Here is a 20,934-nt window from a genome sequence, read left to right as displayed (position 1 = left end):
GCATTCTCTATCTTGGCGGCTAATAGGAGATCAAGTGATTCCCTCTTTGTCTGGAATGTACCCTAATTTCAGTCCTTAATGGCCAATTCTTTAAAGCTTTTAACACTTAGCCTCCAAAGAGGAGAAAGACACCAGGTTAACAACCTGCAATCACATTTCTGGGGCAAGTTGCAGTTCATCGGTTCATATAGAACCAGCATCTCTTTAAATTAAACATAGTTTATACTTGATTTCCAATTTATCACCAAACTGTGTAGATCACAGTATAAAATGAGTCACACCCAAATTTCACAAGTTTTTTAACCTCTTAAGACAGATGGACACTGCTTAGGCTTTGGGGGCTTTGAACCAGTACAGCTGCATTTTAACGCCAGGGAATCTGGTGGGGGAAAAAAAAATGTGGGCCACAGACAGTATATGCCGCACTAAAATACTCTCCTACTGAGACAGGCTCGCTAAGTTAGCTGTATTTCTAAAATGCCTTCTCTGGATATTTTCAATCCTTTCTTCAAGACTACTTTAACAATTAGCACAGAGGGGTCTCTGCATGAAGCTCTGAAACATTTAAAACCAGAGAACAAAAGGTTTATTTTAAAAAGGAAAACCTTGGCTTGTACAACTCCAGACGTGAATCTGCTTTCAATTACTGAAAGTATTTCCACTTCAGTGGAAAGGGATCAAATCTTCAACTACACCATCTTAAGGCACTGAATTTGATTATATTAGGCTTTCAGAAGACAGAATGACTTTGTGACACAGGCACATAGACTCTTAACATATCATATCTGAGATATCCCAGAGAGATAGAGACGCCAGCACAGGGAAGGCAGGGAATGTGACTTCTCATCTCTCATTCTGAGAGACGCCACAGATCTTTGTTTTATTCTCTGGCAATACGCACATAAATGGTAGAAAGCTTTCTACTTTACTAGACAGTGCACACGTTTCCCCCAGCCGGCCCCCAACTATTCTTCCGGGAGCAACCTGCATGGAAACACAACGGCAAAGTTGGATTTCTTTTAGAGACTCGGCTGTACAAAACCCTCTCCTGGCAAAAATCACACACGAAGTGTTTCGCAACAGAAAAACCGCTCTTTTAATTAGCACGATTATTTTGTACCTCTTTCCCCATTAAGCAATCAGTATGATGGATTTTAGTTAATGGAAGCAAAGGGCTGATTAATCTAAGCTCAATGCAGATTTTAAAACACATCCAAGCCATAAATTACCCAAAATCACGACTGCTAAGATTTGCTCCCCACGAGTCCAACAAGACGCATCGCAAAAGTCACCGAATGCAGGAGAAACGACAGCTTTACCTCGTGGATCAGGACTGTATATTTACCCTTTAAAAAAATTAAAAAAAAAATCCACCTAATAAAAAATACCGGGAACAAAAGACTCCATTCTCCCCGCGGCTACCTGCACCACTCCGAGGGACGAGGAGGAATCCAGAAAGTTCAGCCTTCGCCTCCTCTAAACCCCCAAATTTGGTCCCTCAGGGGTTAAAGAGCCACCTCGTTTCAGATGCTAATGTTGCCTCTGCGGCGATTCTAACCCGCGCGGAGCCGCCTCCCATTCCGACACCACCGGGGAGAGAAGCGGGGCCGCCGCCGCCGCCGCCGTCCCCGCCGTCCCCGAGCGCGGCCGAGCGCGCGAGCGACCCCGCCGCGGGAAGAGCCGCGCGAGGAGCCCCGCCGAGAGCCACGCCGGGAGCCGCGCGAGAAGCCCGCGCGAGGAGCCCGCGCGCCGCCCGGCCGCCCAGGCCCGGGCAGCCTCCGCCGCCTCCGCCTCCGCCGCCGCCGCTCACCCACCTTGCCGCGGCGCGCCCTCGCTGTGGCCGTGCGGAGCCGAGCCCGGCGCTGCCAAGTTGCCTCGGTCTGGAGCGTATCATGTTACAGCGCCGGGCTCGGGGCTCCGGCTGCGAGCGGCAGCCAGACATGATAGGCTGAGGCTCCTCTGTTTACACCCGGCCGCGGAGGGGGCGGTGGCGGCTCTTAACCCCTTCGCGCCGGGCCGCCGCCGCCGCCGCCGCCGCCCCGCCAGCCCTGCGCCCCGCCGCCGCGGCCCGGCCGCCGCCTTCCGACCCTTCCTTCCACACACACGCGCACACACACACACACGCATGCACGCACACGCACACACACGCCGGGGCATTTTAACAGCCATGCCCCAAACGAAGAGTGTGAAAACTGCACCAAAAACTGGTTACGGGCGTGCTCTGAAGACCTGATAGGAGGTACTCCACCAACACACACACGCACACGCACGCACACACACCGGCAGCCCGTAAAACACCGATATTCTCTAATGTGGTTTTTTGGGTGGCTGTAGATTTTGCCAAACAGCTTTCCTCCAGAAGCACTACTTTGCTGTGCTCACAAAAGGACCTCATTCCCGCGGCGCGTGAATGAATCCCGACCCCCGATCCGCCACCATTCATGCATCCCCCAGCCGAGCTGTTTACTTAATCCATAGAGAGCGGTGGCCGCGCTCCCCCGGCCTCAGCGAAACTCAGTGCTCCAGCTCGCTGGACGCGCTGCTCGGGAAAGGTGGGTGCCTCGGGGGCGGGAGGGGCCGGGCACCGGGCCTGGAGTCCACAGCGCCGGCGGGGGGACGCGGGGGGACGCGGCGGGGACCGGCTCGGCCCCCCGCGGGCCCCGGGGCTGCGCCGCCGAGACTCGCCCGCTGAGGTCGGCCGGGGGCTGCGCCGCGCCCCCCTCGTGCGCCCGCGGTCTCGGACCCCGGCGACCGCCTAGGGGAGAGCCGGGCCCGCACCCCGGGGAGGGAGGAGGGTCCCCGGGGCTGGCGGCGTGTGCTCACGGGGTCCGAGCGAACTCTGAAGGATGTGCCACGGCTGGACAACCCTGATCTGGACTAGCTAACGTGGTGTTCCAACTAGCTTGACTTTTAAATAAAACATACTTCAGTATTGCGGCCCTTCCATTTTTATTTAAAAATTGCCTCCCTCCCCCTCCAGATCCACTCTTGTCACTATCTTTGTATTGCCTCCAGTCCAACGTCCCTCCTTCCTTTAATTTGTCTTTTTTTTTTCTAGAACATTCCATCCCCCTCAGCTTCTTCCTCCATTAAACTGAGAATTGAATGTGTGTTAGTGAGTTTGGGGATTTACCCGTGTTTTCTTCCAATTCCTCAAGACCCCTCCGTATTTGTATGAAGAAACAGAAAACATGAAGCAGACGTTACGATAACGGACATCAATCAGCACATCTTTATATGATTAGCTGTCAGTCCACATTGGAACGAACTGCCGTCTAAATACAGACTTAAACCAAAAAATTAATACTTTAAGAAAGGGTTAGTGTGCTCCATTTATCAGTAAGATCCAGTAAAGAATGCATTCTCACCTCAATCTGTGATTCAAAAACAGTAATTTCTTTTTCCTATGTAGCATACTGCTTTTACCTTGACTTTTGTCACTTTTTACATCTAATGCTACCTATGGTGAGGGGAACACAGCTCATCAACCTCTTGGTGGATACTTTTCCTTCTCTGTTTTCATTTCATCTAACACATTCATCATCGTACATGGAAATGTCTGGTGTTACTCAACGCTTAAGTCTCTACCCCATAGGGTTCTTTTCTTTCAGGCATGATGGCTCCTCTAAAATCGTGACTCACAAACATTCTGTTACAACATGATTATCACAACCAACATGTCTGTTCTTCCCTGAGTGATCAACATGTTCACCCTTTCATTAGGACGTTAGTAAGGTACCCTAGAAATTGTTTAAACATTTCTTTGACACAGCCTAAATTTCAAAGTTATTTCAGGGTTTTGCAAATCTCTTTAGTAAAATTGGGTCAAAAAAACAGAACAATAGATATTTGGTGGGGCTCCAAAAGACTTCGGAGCTCTTAAGCAAATATCTTCCTAAGTCATAATATTTTGAACATGATCGTTTCACAGATCATGGTGATGTGTGTGACTCTTCCTGTGTGTGTGTGTGTGTGTGTGTGTGTGTGTGTGTTTGTGTGGGGGGGTGTTGCTTGAGGTAATTGCCAATAAACACTACATAACTATTTAGGCCATTCAATTGGACTCTTAGAGCAATTAAATAGGTAAAACACTGCACAGCTGGAATTTTTCAGGACCTGCGGGTCTTGTCCACGTTTCAGATACGTACCCCTGGATTTTCGATGACACAAATTAGCAGATGTGGATTTGAATAAGAACATTAGAGGACACAAAGGGGAACACTCTAGTGGGAGGAATGAAAGGTTTTCAAATCTTAAATCCCTGTATGGGCCAAGATGAATCTCAAGAAGATTGATATTTGGCCTCCTCATCTCCCCAGATAAATGCTATGTAAATCGGTCACTGATTGATAGCATTTATTAAAATTCCAATTTAAAATGCTAATTAAGCAATGCCCATTTATAAGTATCAGATACAGGTAGGTCAATTTTTATACTGGACTATATTGGAATATTCTACACGTATATCTAGTCCTACCTTTTCTGGACACAAAACTAATTATTTCCAAATTGCACAAAGACGGTGTCCCTTGAGAATAATCAAGGGCTTACTTGGAACAGAGCTGAGCAGCAGCGGCAGCAGCCCATGGGGAAGAAGAGGGACAGACGTGGTTTTAAACAGTTTCTATCGCTGAATAGGGAAGGATGGTTTCCACATACGTCTTCCCGAGAAAAGACAAGTTTTGTGACCACTCCCACCCGTACGTTAAATCACTGCCATCTTGGAAATAAAGGAGTCTAATACAGAGTTCTATAGAGACACAGAATAAGGCCCACATGAAACTTCTATGTACTATAGTTTGCCATCTTGATGATATCAGGAATAATTAGCATTATGGATACTGCCTTTTATAACTTAAGCATTTCTTGTCTAAGATCTGCAGAATTCACCACAGTTCTATGAGCAGACACTATTAAATATGTTGAATTATGTGGCTATTTTATGTTGTGAATAAATAACCACATGGAATCATGCTTGCGCTATTAAATGAATTTTACTTAGAACTGAATTCAGTTCTTTAGGCATAAAAGCCTAATGACTGCACACCACAAGGAAGATTTTTAAAAATGCATGAACCAAACCAAATCAAAGCAAATTGTATTTAAAAAAAAAAAAAAAAGCCCATGAATGAGCTGTTACTTCAAACTGGCACCAACTTAGCTTTAATATTAAGACTTCTTCTCACCTCTTTCTACTTAGGCCCCAACCCTTGAAAAAAAAAAAAAAAAAACCCAGAGTTTAACCAAAACTGAGGGGATTACCTTTTTTGGTCGTGATGAGGCACTGAAACCGTATTGTCAGAGATGCTAATATAAAGTCAAAATCAAACCCTTTTACCTCTACTGAACATGGGATGTCTGATAACAAGCGACACTGAGCGCTTCATATGACTGTCACTCTACTGAGCATTTGACACATGCCCTTTTTATTTCTCTAAGCCCTTGTATTGTTATCCCATTTTACAGATGAGGAACCGAGAACTTAGAGTAATAATGGTCTAAATAGTTACAGAGTACCAGAGCTTAAATTCAGCCCTGAGGCTTAAACCATTTCACTAAAGCATTGACTCAGTGGTTAAAACTGGTATCAGGAGGATAGATTGCTTCCAAAATCCAATGCCTCAGGAGAAGCCACGCCAAAGATTTGAAAACATGATTTTCCATGTTTAAAATTGATTGATTGTGGATTTGGGGGGGGGGGGGGGGAAGAGACACAGCATGTGATTTTCCCTGTGTTTTATTTTATTTTATTTTTAATTTTTTTTAACGTTTATTCATTTTTGAGAGACAGAGAGAGACAGAGCATGAGCAGGGAAGGGGCAGAGAGAGAGGGAGACACAGAATCTGAAGCAGGCTCCAGGCTCTGAGCCGTCAGCACAGAGCCCGACGCGGAGCTCGAACTCACGGACCGCGAGATCGTGACCTGAGCGGAAATCGGACACTCAACGGACTGAGCCACCCAGGGGCCCCATTCCCTGTGTTTTAAAGTTACCTTCGGAGTTAAGGTAACCAAGAGTGCACCTATTGCTAGTAGTCTCCGCAAGCTGGAATCTTGCAGTGGAATGAAAATAGTTAAACATTCCTGATTGGGGAGTGGCAGAGGTCAGTATGTTTCTGTCACGCTAGGATTTCGTTTGTCTAAATGGACTTTGGTACAAATTACACATTTATTTGTAAACTTTTTCTTTTTTAAATTACCAATATGTCAGAGGCACTCAATGTCACCTAAATTAAGGGGCACTGACATCAACAGGTACATAATAATCGTACAATTACTTTGTTACATGCTGTGCATACAGTTTTAGATTTCATCTTCTGTTTTGCAAAGGGTAATTTTGTCGGTAGCAAGAAGGTCTGCACCAGCTATGTGGGCTCTAACGTAAAGCTGTATTTAAAATCATATTTCTGGGTCCTTTTCCCAATAGAGTTCAATTATCACTTATACTGGAACCGAAATAAAGGTTTGAGAGAAAGGCTCATAATAAAGTCCAATTCATAATTTTCACAGATGTCTAAGAGTAAATCCAAAAGAGAGTATAATACCTAGGTGATTCTTTGATTTAACCCACAGAACAATCCACCCACGATACAGCTTTTTTATTTCATAACTATCTGCAATGACCCACATCCAAAATCGTTTCCGAAAGGTAAGTTTTCGTCTTTATTTGTAAAGATGCTATTTCACCAAAACCACTAATGCCTCCTGAAATCCAATACTATGTGATAAAGACCTAAGACTCTCTCTTTAGATCTCCAATCATGTTTGTTGTGTATCAAAAGAAGTGGTTCTTATTTTTGTCCTAATTCAGGTGACCTTGGGCAGGAGCATGCTGGGTCCTCCACAGCCTGGGCAGGCAGGGAGGAGGAGGAAGCAAGATCTGGGAGTGTGTGATGAGGTCTGGACTCTTTGCAGGGGGCAATCAAGCAATGCACTGCATCCAAAAGGCTTAGTGAGCTTCAGCCCTGTGCTGGCAAGTATCCAAGCGGGAGGGAAGGGGGTAAGGAAGGGAGATCATTCCTCTCTAGTGGTGGGAGCAAGACAGGGGTTCAAGAGGGCAGAGCTTCAAGAGAAATCCAGATGGTCAGCAAGAGTTAGCTGGGGGGTACGTATGCCAGGAACTGGGCATAGAGCTAGAGCTGAGGACTCAAGTCACATCACCAAGTGCCCAAAGGCGATGTTAGAAGGGAGTCTGTGGTAGACCAGTGCATAGAACCCTAGTTCCATGAATAAATCTCCATGATGGGGGGAGCACAGGAGAGGCCAAGAGACAGGGAGTGCCATTCACCCCTGGAAGGTTGGATACAAGGTCTCCGGCAGAAAGACTAATTCCTAAGCCCACCCAGGGATGGCAGTATTCGTCCATGCTAGACAACTTACTGGGTTCAACCTATTTTTATGTTTTGAAAATAAGGATATATTTGGGGGTGGGGGTCCTTTGAATGTATTCTTTGACAGTCCATGTTTAAGAAACTGAAATGTGATAAATAACAATGATCGCACTGTTTTCATTACAGAGTAATTTTGACCGTCTTTATTGACTCTTGATTTCCAACCATCATTCCATTCACCCAACCCATATTTTCATATTTTAGTGTTAGTTTTCAAACACATTTCCAGTTAAATGTTAAAAAGCTAGGCAATATACCTTTGAAATTAAATATATTACTATAAACACTGTGTCTTCTCTGTTCAGACACCAAGAATCAGTTACTCATTGAAGTTATTAGGTATGAAATTGTCTACAGAGGCAAGGAGCTATTCACCAGGTCAAATCCTTAATGCCGGGGACAGAGCAGAGAAAGCACACAAACGTCCATAGTCGCTCTTGAAAATTTGTAGCATTAACATTTTCAAAAGACTGCCTGTGAAGTATGATAACTTTTTTGCAGTTGATTTAATAAGTCTTTATTGACAAAGTTAGATAATAATTATTATTTTCGGAAGTTTTACGACACAGTCACATGGAACACGTTTTTAGTGATTTTTTTTTTCTATTTCGTGAACATAAATCATGTCTAAGCACATATTTTTATATGTCATTTTAGATGTAGGTATATGCTTGATACTCCTGCTTTTTACCTGGCCAATTTCTGCTTGTTCATGACTTGGCTTAGCAGTCCGTTCTTCCATTTAGTCTTTCCTGACCCACTAACAACAGTTTAAGAGCCCCGCTTTTGAGCTCCCATTGAACTCTGCAAATACCCTTTTCTAATATTCATCATACTGTGTTCTGCTGCCTATCAACCTATCTGTAACTCCTTCCAGACCATAAACACATGAGGGCAGGGACCACTTCTTTGCTGATTCCCCAGCACTTACTAAATGTCTTGCACTAGAGACACAAATATTGGTTTAGGGATGGGTAGATTGAACTGGAAGCAAATAGTCCAGATTGAAGAAAATGCTTGCTAATTAAAATAAGTCTGTCATTTGTATTTATCACACTGTTCTGTAATTATTTAGTCCTCTTTCTCTCTCCCTCTCTCTCTCTCTCTCTCCCTCTCTCCCTTTCTCTCTTTTACACACACACACACACACACACACACACCCTTAACCTAACCCAGCCTAACCTAACCCACATATTTGAGGGCAGAGACTATGACCTAATGGCACCTAGCACCATTGATAATTTGAGATTGCTATGTTTTAAAACTATAAATGTATACTTTTTCATTCTAAGATTCATGGGATTCTAAAACTGGACACAAACTTAATATGTCATCTAATTTGGTCATACCCTCTGGATCCCCAGACACAGACCACCTATTTGTTTGTTGGTTCTTCTCTTTTTTTAAAGCCCTACCAGGCCGCATCCATTTCAAGTGACACATTACAATAGTTCACACTGTTGACCGTGATCAATTCTATTTTGAGAGTCTCTAAATCTCTGACGCCACAATTTACGCCCAAATGCTCTTGCCCAGGCTTCAGTAGACACAGAGCAGCTGGTCACCATTTTTCTCACGAAGTGCCCTTCATATTCTTGAAGACAGATTCTGTGTCAGTCTCCCCTTAAGATCCTCGTGGCCGTGCTAAATAATCTCGATTGCTTTTATTCTATTTTACTGGTTACTCATGGGTCTAGTTTTCATCTCTCTTATCATCCTACTGGCTGTTCTCTGAAGCTCCTTCACAGGGTGTGGGGGTGCGGGTGGGGCTGAGAACCACACTGACTGGGTTATCAAGCTCTAGGTTTAGAGGTTTAGGCCCCGGGAGAGGAACAAGTCCTACGAGGAGCCAGAGAGAACGCAAAGACACTGAAGCAAGGATTTCATTTCTTTAAACGTGCCAGCCAGGGGTTCGGAGGTGGAGAGAAGGGCGTTAGTTCTGTGATGTGCGTTTGCTAATCCATCCCACAACTTTGGTGTTTCTGGGAGCAGAAGACGAGAGGCGCTGAGGGAACTGACTCTCGGTGGGGGGGGGTACCTCCATACGGCGGGCACGGCAAGGAAGTTCAGGCCCCAAGGGAGACGGAAAGCGAAGTCTAGGAAATTGGAGAGAATCAGGGGGTGTAGCACAACAGAGAAGCCCCAGGGGAGAGGTTTCAAGAACTGAGGTCGGGACCGTGGAGGGTGATGGTTAACAAAGCTGCATGTCACAGATTAATACTTACGATGATTGAAGTGAAATGCCTGAATTTGGCAGGAAGAAAGCAATTTGTGGCCTAAAGGAGAAGAATGTCTAGCAGAGTAATGGGGTGAAAGTCAGATTTAAAAGCAAGAGGGTGGGGAAACGGAGACAGCCAGTCTGCAAACTAGTGTTTTTCCTCAAAATTCTTAGATTTGAACTGGACTCACATTTATTGAATGCCTATTATGTGCCTGAAACACCTTAGGTATTTTCACACGAGATGCCTTCTTTAATCCGCACAGGGCAAGACTAGTTTTAAACCTAGTGTAGAAAACTGTATTTCCATTACTTAAAATACCCTGTAGGGAAAAATATACTGGTTCTTTTAGGCAACTTTCTACATGAGGTCTCTCTCAGTCTGCAAAAAGCAAATGTGCTTACTTAGGGTCTTATTAGGGTAGCTTCAGCAGCATAAGGGGAATGAATACACATGGGGGATAGATACACATGGGGGAGAAATGAATTTTCTAAAAAGCGGGAGGGAGGCATGAAGTAAAAGCCAGGTTGACTCAGAGGCTGTCAGGGAAGGAAAATTCTAGTTGTAGTGTATCTCGTCTTGGGGGCTGTAGCTTCTGAGTGACAGCAAGCTTCAGGGACTGTCTCTTTCTTTGGAAAACCAGTGCAAAGGGAGTTAGGTCGTTCCAAAGGTCTAGAGTAATTAAAGGGAAAATAAAGACATCTATTTAATTGATGCTAAGCAAGGTGTATACATAAGACAAAACATCCTGCCTGGTAAGGCAAGTGTCCAGGTGACGCTTTTGACATTACACTACACAGGTGTTTCAATGCCTCCCATCCTCGGAGGCAATTTGATTTTGACACAGAAACCACCATGAACATACAGCTCTCTGTTATTTTTGGCCAGAGGCCTTTGCAAGACTTTCAACAAAAGGTTTGTACAATGTGATCATTCAAATGAATTGTAAAGATTAAGGCAGAACGAGTTCGAGTATTTTAGAATTAATTTCATAATATTACTCATTAGATCAATATATCACTGTGTCACTTTAACTACAGTCTGAGATAGCTTTAGTGCGGATGATAGGAGCAGCCAGCGTTAAGTAGAAAGGCTCCCACGGTTAGGTACAAGTCTTTGTGGGATAAGCTGTATCTTTTTTGTTTGTGTTCTGGTATGGATGTCGGGTAAAATTTACTGTCAAGGAATTTCTGGCAGGGTTTCAGAAGGATGGTTAGAAGGAGGAATTTTCTGACTGGCAAAGAGCAGTGAGATGAGGTTGTGATTAACGGCAACTTATGATTAGTGAGAAAGGTCCTAAATTATACCTAGGCATTTATTCCACAAAAAGCCTGGTGATTATTTCCAGCGATTTTAATAAAAACACATAGTGTCATAATCAGTGTCAGGAATATTCATGGCTGTAATTCAGATAAGCAGGTATCTTTTGGTCCGTGCCTTAGATTACTTGCATGGGCATCACTAAGACCACACCACAAAATGAAAGAACCTAAGGGGAACAGAGAGGCTTCGATAGTTGGTAGGTTGGAACCGGTGAAGAAACATCACAGCCCACCCTTTAGGGATTTCTCCACTTCTCCACAAATTCTCTGGGCATCCGAAAATCTGAGTTCTAGACATCACTCTGCTGATTGGCTGTGTGACCTTGCTAAGCCCGAACTTATCTGGGCCTCGATTTTTCCCTCTAAAAAAAGAAACCTCTCGGGTCTTTTGAATCCTTTTTTTTTTTTTAAAGCTTATTTATTTATTTATATTGAGAGACAGAGAGAGAGGAGAGGCAGAGAGAGAGAGAGAGAGAGAGAGAACACCAAGCAGGCTCTGTACTGCCAGCACAGAGCCAGACGTGGGACTCGAACCCACCAACCATGAGATCATGACCTGAAACCAGGAGTCTGATGCTTCACGGCCTGAGCCACCCACGTGCCCCTCTTTTTCATCCTTTAAATGGCTAGTTTCTTCAATATTCTTTAATGTCTTTTGGTAGGAGTTTTCAGTTATTGGATGTTTAGATTCAAGCATTTTCTTAACGTTTTTTTCCTTTTTCCACCTGCTTTTCCGCTGTCCTGATTGTTTTGTTGCCTGTCCATCCAATATCATTTTACAGATCAAACTGTTTGAAGGATAAGTTAAAGGGCCCACTTGGTCATCTCCAAATGTTGACTTCTTAGTGCAGATGTGATTTAGAAGACAGCTATTTTCATCTTTTTTTTTTTTTTTTAACGATGCTTGAGAGAGACAAAGAGACAGAGAAGGTGACGGGAAAGGGGCAGTGAGAGAGAGAGAGAGAGAGAGACAGGATCCAAAGCCGGCTCTGTGCTGACAGCAGGGAGCCCCATGAGGGGCTGGAACTCATGAACCATGAGATCATGACCTGAGCTGAAGTCAGCAGCTTAACCGACTGAGCCACCCAAGCGCCCCTCATCTTTATTCTACTCCATATATTAACATTCCAGGTGGTAAGATACTGCCCACATTCCAATGCATTTAAGAGGTGAAAGTTTCTTTCCTTCATAAGAACAGGTTTGGTGACTTGTTTTCAGAAGCCAAGAGACGTAACAAGGTGTGTGCGAGTGTGTTTGTTATGGGGGGCAATCACGTGTGTCGATTCTTCCTGGCCAAGATTTACATATCTTACAAGATCTCATTCTTCTAATGCCTCTGTGTCCCATCAACAACTTTCAGTTGTTCTACAAGCAGAAGGCTCCTGGTAAGTGGAGTCAGTGCCAGTCTTGAAGAGATCATACAACATCACCAAATGTTAGGACACAAAAGAAACTTGGAGCTCATTGCTCAAACCCTTTGCCTTCTCACAGGGCAGCCAGTAAATATAACCCAAAAAACCAGACATCTCCCCTAAATATTGTTAGCATGACCCCACCCCCAACCCCATCCCACACTTCCTTAAGCAAAGGAAAAAAGTGTTAACAGATGTTAAGGCAAAAGAAACACTGTCCACAGAAAATTAAGAATCCCTGAGACATTCACAATCAAACGTGAAACTGCCCGGCCCCCTCTAGTTAATGTGAAATCTAATTAATATTGTTGTAACTAGCAGAGAAAAAAAAATCTTTACCTGAACGTAGAATTAGAATGTTTATAATTTTCCACTTCTTTTTTTACTTCTAAAGGATCAAGAAGCCTTTCCAAAGAGTAAAATACAAATCAATATTCAATTTTCCTCCAATTATGAAGAAATAAACCAACTTCAGGTCTTTCTTGTATCTGTACTGCCTGTGAATTTGCTGCTTTTTTTTACTCTCATGAGAGAATAACTAAGGATTACCTTCCTCTGCAGAGGCAGCAACTACTTATGCCTAAAAAGGGAGTATTTGAAAATTCTTAAATTCATTCTTCTGCCTTTTTCCTTATCCTATTTCAAATCAATTTCCTATTTTCTCACGTTCCTCCCGGCCAGCAGCTGCTCCTTCTGGGCCTTTATCTGGCCCGAGGAAGGCAGGCAGGCAGGCAGGCAGGCAGTTGCCTGTTTAGCTGATGCCAGCCGTGTTTCTATGCTGGAGACAGAATGTCTGATCTCCATATTACAAGCAGCTTCCAATTGCCCCGTCTTAAAAAGCATCGTAACACTTGGGTCCACAGGCGGGGGTCCCCTGTCTTTGTTTTCATTGGGAATTAAAAAAAAATTTTTTTTTCTTGGAATACAGTCTCTTATGAAAAAGGGCAACAATACCAATAATCAACTCACAAGTCAAGTCACTAAAGGAAAAAAATTCACCTGCAGCGTAAATACTGAAGATTGAAGAAGTCGTGTCATAAACACTGTATTTGTAGACTGTCTGAGGCAATACACCTGAAGTAAAATAGCTTTCTCTGGTGGCCTGGCAGGGAGAATGGACTCTCCTGAAAAAAACCGTAACTTCCATAAAACCGTGGAACTGGAGAAGACCATGAAAAGATTTCCCCTCACCTTCCCCCGCCCCCGAAATAGACCTCTATGTAAGTGGAAATGGCATCTAGAATTCTTGGTATGTTCGACTCGCTCATCAGACTCTTCTCGGTATATACCCAGAATTGTAAATGGCATTTTTATAGACTTCAAAGATGCCGGCTGAAAAGAACAACCTGCATCCTGGTAATTCCCATGGAAATGCCCCACATCTCTTCTGCATCCATTGTCTGATTGATCTCTGCCAAAGCGGTGGGCCCAGACCTTCAGTTTGGCTGCTGTGGCTGCCCTATGTTCCCCTAGCGTTCCAGCCCAGCACACATGACTGATTGGCACTCTTGGTAAGGATTACCTAACTCCCTCCTTTGACTTTCTAAGCCTTTTTTTTTTTTTTTTTTAATTTTGTAGTGTACAGAAAAAGAAAAAAAAATATCATCTGGTCTAATCTCTGGGATATAGTTTTATAAAGTCAAGGAAGACAGGACAAAAAAGCACCTTACAAAGAAAATATTCTGATATACTGTTCTTCTGGTTTATTTCTATAAGGCATAATCATCAAGTTCTATCTACTGTACAAGCTACTATTTCCTGACACCAGACTCCTCTTCTGATTTTCCCATTTTCTCTGAAAGCTGTCGATTCTCACGGTCACGTCCTTTCCCTGTTCTCGCCATGTTCAGGCAGGAGTTGCTATGGCGCTCGTATTTTTACAGGTGCCTCTTACACCCATGTTTTCTTTTTCTTTCCTCTGGAACTTTCTTTCTTCCAAGTCTCATTTCTTTACCCCTATGCTAGGTGTGTCAATAACTCTGACACGGTCTCTGCATTCCTCCTCCAGTCCATATGCCAGGCAGGTCTTCCTAACGACTTACTTGCAAACGCTCTTCCCATGCTCAAATCCTCATTGGCTGCCTATTGACTACAGAATAAATCCAGTCCTTAGCCTATTATCTAAGAAGACCCTTCGAGGCTCATCTTGCCCTTGGCAATATGATTTTGCTCGGATAGAACCCTACCCTTTCTGTGGCTCGTGTGACTCACAATGCTCCCTCTGCCTAGATGCCCTCCCCTCTCTCCCTTCAACCCTCCCCTCTCTCTCCACCAACCCCCCCCCACTCCCGCCACCTTTTCTTTAGCTCTGACTTACATAATCATTGTCAGCTCTCAAGGCCTAATTCACAAATTATGTTATTCCTTGATACCAATTCCCAGCCAGGCTCATATCCAATCACTTAATGTCTTCAATAGGATGTCCTAGGGGCATCTTAAATGTAACATGTTCAAAGCTAAAATAATCATCTTCCACAAACTTCCTATTGCTTCTGCATTCCGTGTGTCAGTGAGCAAAACCTCTGTGTCCCCGCCAAATGCCCATGGAAGAAACCCGGACGTCAGTCACTCTTGTCTCTTCCGTCGGCGTTGCCCGCCACCCCCCCAACACATTACTCCATCCATCAGCCTTCCACTCTATGTTTACGAATTCCAACACTACAATCACTGCCCTCCTTAATGAAATCCTCAACTCTCACTTGGCTACAGTATCATACCTGCCTCCATTCCCGGCTTCCTCCGACACACTCTTTACACAACATTCAGAAAAAAATCCTTCAAAATGACAGATATAATCATATCAATTTCCTGACTGACAAAGTTTAAGTGGCTCCCCACTGCCATTAAGATAACCTCCCAATTCCTTAGTAGGGTTTATAAGCTCCATTGTGACCCAGCCTCTAAATATATATATATATATATATATATATATATATATATATATATATATAATTTAACCTGACTACAGTCCAACATAAACACTTCACATGCTAGAGAAAATTATAATAAAAAATATACCACATCGCGTGCACATCCAGGTGGATGCCCGATAAACAGTAAACATAAAACATGTTCTGAATTCAACCCTACCACAAATGCCCTTTCGTTCAATTTTGGCAGCCAGAAATTTTATCTATCCTTTCGCGTTTAATGCCATTTTCTTCTCAAAGCCTTCCTCGACCAATTAGTTGACATTAATCTCTTCCTCTCTGTTCCCCTAGCTCTTCATTTCTGATTGTATTACGGCATAATTCCCCTTGCTTGCTGTGGCTGTCCCACAGGCAATTCTAATGCAACGTGTCCAAACTGCCTGTCACTCTCACACCCAGAGCCATGCCTCACTCTTGTCCTTCAGATTTCGGTTCGTGGATGTCCCCCTAGTTGACTAAGGTAAAGTTTCTTCAACTCCAACATAAGATCATCACCATAGCCTGTTTTTCTGCTCCTTATATTGGTGAACCTCACCCCTCTTTCTGTTCATGGAGCTGCTCCCCAAAATTAGATGCTCATCGTCTTGTGCCTGGACTTTTGAAAGCATCCTAAATATTCCCTCCCTCCCCTGTCCTTCACCTCGTCAGTGCCCCACTTCTGTCACCGCCAGTGACCTCTTAATAACGCCAACCTGCTCGCGTCTCTGCTTTATTTCCGACACAGGCAAATTTCACCTCCTCAACAGGATGTAGTTTAGGCCTTTGAGAACAGGTCCTGGGCCTTTCTTTTTAAACTTCATCGGCCGCTTTTCTTCAACCCGTCCTAGAATCTCCCTTCATAAAAGGTGCTACCTTCCGCTCCTCACATATACTTTGCCTCGTTGAAGAATAAAAGTCCTAATCACACTCCTCTACACATTAACCAGCAAATTCAAATAAATCGAACGTTTCCTCCACTGGCCACCTTTGGTGACTCGCCAGACCAAAACCACAGCTGCATCGTGGGCTCTATGACAGCGCTGTATCGAGGCCTGATGAAAACTACAAACCATGGGCCCAGGAGTCAGACGGTCCTGGATTCCAATTCTACCTCTTCCGCTTACTAGCCGTCTGATCTTGGGGGAACTACTGGACATTTCTGAGCCTCGGGAATGTACGCAAAGTAACAATAATGTGACACCTATGTCACAGCATCGCTGTGCAGATAAAGTGAGATAGTTGAATAAAGTTGGTGTATCTGCACCGAATTGGGGGCAAATTTTAAATGACCCTGGCTAATACAACTGTAGCTAGTGAGTGACCATGAATGTTTGGTTCTACAGTAATAAAGATTTTGAGGTCTTCCAAATGTCAAAACTCATAACCTCAATTTGATTTAAACTGTTAAAGCAAAATAGTTTTATTCCTCAGCACTACTCAAAATGTGAACTCGATCAATCACTTGAGGTGGTAAATTACTTAAAAGTTAATATTGCATCTAAAGAGTTTAAAATAGAGGTACCACATAAGTAAAATCCTCTTTTAAACTTTTTTAATGTTTATTTATTTTTGAGAGAGAGAGAGAGAGAGAGAGAGAGAGAGAGAGGGAGAGAGAAGCGCACCTGCAAGCTGGGGAGGGGCAGAGAGAGAGAGGGAGACAAATGATCCAAAGCAGGCTCTGCACTGTCAGCACAGAGCCCGATGTGGGGCTCAAACTCACGAACCGGGAGATGATGATCTAAGCCGAAGTTAGGCGCTTAACCGAGACATCCAGGCGCCCTTCGTTTCTATTCTTATCATACTCGTCTAGAGCCATATAGAAGAAATTGCTCATGCAATTTATATATGTGCATATAAACAAATTTCATCCCCAAATGTAGTACAATTAAGCATTGATTCAAAAGTTATGAAAATTAAATGATTTTGACGGACACAAATAAATATTAAAGTTAGTTTTTAATACCCAAGAGTGCCAAATAATGCTTAACACTCCTATGATTTACCAAATTGGAGAAGAATTTTGAGACAGGGGTTATTTCTGACACAAATTTGTTGCGTGTGAACTGGCAAATATTCTTTGAGTCTGGAAGATGAAAAGATTATTCTCCTGTTTTTGGAGTAGTGACAGCCATAACATCCCCAAACACATTTCCCCAAGGAAGATAATGGAGTTGGTTAGAGTCTTTGGAAGGAAGTAGCTTCGGAATCTATTGGGTCAAAAGACAGAGTACATTTCCTAGCACTGAGAATTATCGGACCTTGCTCTCTGTATGCCGCACATATCCGCACACAATTAAACAGTATTCATCTGTTGGGCTTACCAGACCAGGGAAGCATTTCTGCCAGCAAAATCTCCATAATAAGAATTAGTGACCATCAGAGATAGGAAAAATAACAATACAAATGACTCCCCCATTATCTTGTTTGGTATTATTTACTTCCTCTTGGAGAAATTAAAATACTGTGTGAGGAAAATTCAGCAAAATAAAATGTTTTTAAAATATGCCTTATTATTCTAATGTATGCATTTATGATAAAATACGTGGGCTGCCAAAGTCACACAAAGCCTTCCAAAAGCCCCTTTTTTGGATTCCCTTGGCTTGGCTTCATGGCATCATTCTTATAACCCTGGTTCCAACGGATTGGTTGAATCAAGAGCTGAACCAAAGAAAGCCAACCATTGGCAAGGACCATCCATAAAATGGTCCGCCATGATAGCTCTGCCCGACAGGGTTATGCTCTATACTGGATGGAGACTGGACTCCATCGAATAGATCCTGTCTTTGGAAAGCTGGATCTGGAGACAAAACAGGGGCACATCAGTCAGCAGTGGAGGTAGAAGCAGAGAAAATGTGACCTGACCAGGTAACTATGACTAGACAGCTATGGGTAGATGTTAATACTCACTCCACTTCCTTGGAACCTGCCTGAAGAGTTGCTGATGTGTCATGATTGCCATTTGTTTCTTCCAGGCATATTGAAATGGGTTTCTGTTTTTCTCTTTCTTTGCCAAGTATCTTCATCATAATTCTTTATCACCTAGGTAACCCGAGTACCTCTAAATCCTCACATTCCAAAAGCCCTCCATGCAGTAACTATCAACATGCTGAACCCAAGCTAGTTTTCTCCGTATCTTGGCTTAGTTAATATTTACTCACAAAAACTGAACTCACAAGAAATGTCTCTTTTAAAATGTGCTGTATTCGGGGCACGTGGGTGTCTCAGTCGGTTAAGCCTCCGCCTTCGGCTCAGGTCATGATCTCGCGGTTTGTGAGTTTGAGCCCCACATCGGGCTCTCCGCTGTGTGCCCAGAGCTGGCTTCCGATCCTCTGTCCCCCTCTCTCTCTCTGCCCCTCCCCCACTTGTGTGCTCCCTCTCTCTCTCAAAAATAAATCAAAACTTTAAAAAAATGTGTTGTATTCATAGCAAATCCATTAGCATGCATTTTTTTTTTTATTGCCAAAATGTTTTGAATAATCATCTGTCAATCACATTTTCCTTTTGTGGGAACAGAAAGGTCAGCAAGTTGGCAAAAAAAAAAAAATGACAGCTCTGGCGAGGCTTTTGGTAGGTGGAATAAAAAGTCACTGCTCATGTACACAGCTGCGTGTAATGAATGCAACATGTTTGAGGCCTATTCTTGGATCAGTTCCCCTCCATTTTAAACTCAACTTCTCTTGGCAAGATTTCTGGGGCCATACTGCGTATGTGTCTGAATTCCTTCAGCCAAAACCCCTTAATATGAAAATTCAGCAGTATTGCATTTTGTGTAGATGTCATGACTCAAAACCCAGTCTGTTTTATGTACCATATGAATCAGGACTGACCTCTGTATTACTACGGACTTATTTTTAGCACAAAGTGATATTTATCTATGTCATTTTCTATGGCTTATAGATAAAAACGGGCACATATTTTATCCTGTAGACTTACAGTTTATGAGGAATATGTACAGGAGGAAAAGCATTTTTAAGTGAATTAACAGAAAATACATAAAACCCAAACCACAGCTTGACTTTTACCTTAATGAGCAGCGATTCTGTTGCAGAAAAAAGAGCCAAGAAGTTCTCTTCTGGGGAATCCAGCTTCCTCTCTCTCCCAAAAGAGAACTTCCTCTTAAAATACGACTACCGGGGTGCCTGGGTGGCTCAGTCGGTTGAGCATCCGACTTTGGCTCAGGTCATGATCTCACCGCAGTCTGTGACTTCGAGCCCCCCGTCGGGCTCTGTGCTGACAGCTCAGAGCCTGGAGCCTGCTTCGGATTCTGCGTCTCCCTCTCTCTCTGCCCCTCCCCTGCTCACACTCTGTCTCTCTCTTGTCTCTCAAAAATCAATAAACGTTAAAATTTTTTTTTTAAGTAAAGAAAATATGACTACCATTCCTTAAAAAAAAAAAGAACCCCCTCTTGTTCAAAGTTTTTCCTCTGTATTCTAGAATCAAAGCTGTATTTTAAAAAATAAATTTTCAGAAAGACTGTAAATGGTATCTCAATCATTAATGTATTTAGAGATCTAAGGGTTAAAAGTAATGACACAGACTTTGTTTAATTGATATAAGGAAAAAGATGAATATTTTCCCAAGTGAAAAAAAAACAACTCTACACTGTTTTAGGTTAAAATTTATGAAGCTGGAAAGTCTTATTGAGTGGATCTCTAGAAGTCACTCAGCATATAAAGAATTTGAGTATCGAATCCAAACATTAACACAAAAAGATTTTGAAAATAAGCTAGAAATCATGAACAGATGCCTCAGCATGGAAGAAAATTAGAAATACAAATATGCAAAACCGAAAGGCAAATATTTTGGAAACATGTTTGGAAATTCAATATTTTTCAACAGTTAATGAACATTGAGGTATTATATTTTCCATCTGAAGGATTGGGGATTATTCTATAAATTCAATAAAGAATCTTATTATTTTAAATTATACTTATCAAAGTATTAACTTTAGGTTCAGAATCACGTAAAGTTTAAAAACACTTGTCAGATCAGATGATGTGATAATAACGTGTTTTTATACAATATTAGTTAAGGAGAATGATCTGGACCCTAAAGAAATTAAGGCATTGAAATAAGGGCTAAATATTCTGAAATGCAATTAGTTTACTGCAAAATACATTAATGACTAAATTAATCCCTATTTGGTTTTAACTTCTGGTAAAAACGATTCTAATTTGACAACACAATCAAGATGATTAAAAAATCACGCACTCATCTTTCATTCATATTTCTGCAAAGAGATTTGCCTAAGTGTTAACAATGGAAAGACAGTCCTCAGTCATTGTCTTCGGTAGTTGTCTCACTGGTTTTCAGGTTGTTTCTTTGACTTCATAATTTTTCTAGAGTAGGGTATCTGTTCTTCATCAGGTTTTCAAAGTCAAAGATTCAAAACTACCTAGAATACTATGAAGGGGGCAGAGCATGCCACCCCAAAATGTGCTACTCTGCATGTGGATTATTTTGAGCCGAAGTCAATCAAGACCCGACTCAGGACAAACTTTTCCTTCTCCCTTACCCACCTAAAAGAATTTAGATAGGGAGCCTGACCCAGGAAGACAGTTATTACCTGAGACAACTTTTAGTCTAAAGGATCTATCTGTATTGGGGCTCCTAGGTGGCTCAGTCGGTTAAGTATCCAGCTTCGGCTCAGGTCATGATATCCGGGTTTGTGAGTTTGAACCCC

The 20,934-nt window shown here is 42.9% G+C and overlaps 1 protein-coding gene and 1 long non-coding RNA gene across 20 annotated transcripts in view; one reads left to right on the top strand and one right to left on the bottom strand.

Annotated features, from left to right (window-relative positions):
* TENM3 (teneurin transmembrane protein 3) overlaps positions 1–20,934 on the bottom strand; it is a 1,294,211-nt gene that overhangs the window by 346,546 nt on the left and 926,731 nt on the right. The window contains exon 1 of one of the 19 annotated variants that reach the window (XM_086703155.1): positions 2,468–2,576. The exons of 16 other annotated variants lie outside the window; for them this stretch is intronic. The gene's annotated coding sequence lies outside the window, so the exon portion shown is untranslated. Of the gene's footprint in view, positions 1–1,229; positions 1,328–1,814; positions 1,973–2,467; positions 2,577–20,934 lie in introns of those variants that run through there. 2 more of the 19 variants (XM_086703153.1, XM_086703156.1) reach the window with 2 other exon arrangements.
* LOC147581466 (uncharacterized) lies at positions 2,064–3,373 on the top strand. The gene is made up of 2 exons (XR_015249937.1): positions 2,064–2,552; positions 3,059–3,373. It is a non-coding gene; the product is annotated as an uncharacterized LOC147581466 (long non-coding RNA).

The sequence above is a fragment of the Puma concolor genome, chromosome B1 (assembly GCF_028749965.1).
Source record: "Puma concolor isolate L17-30 chromosome B1, mPumCon1.1.hap2, whole genome shotgun sequence".
NCBI classification, from domain to species: Eukaryota; Metazoa; Chordata; class Mammalia; order Carnivora; family Felidae; genus Puma; species Puma concolor.
The sequence above is the reverse complement of the archived record's forward strand: the minus strand, read 5'-3'. Positions and strand labels throughout refer to the sequence as shown.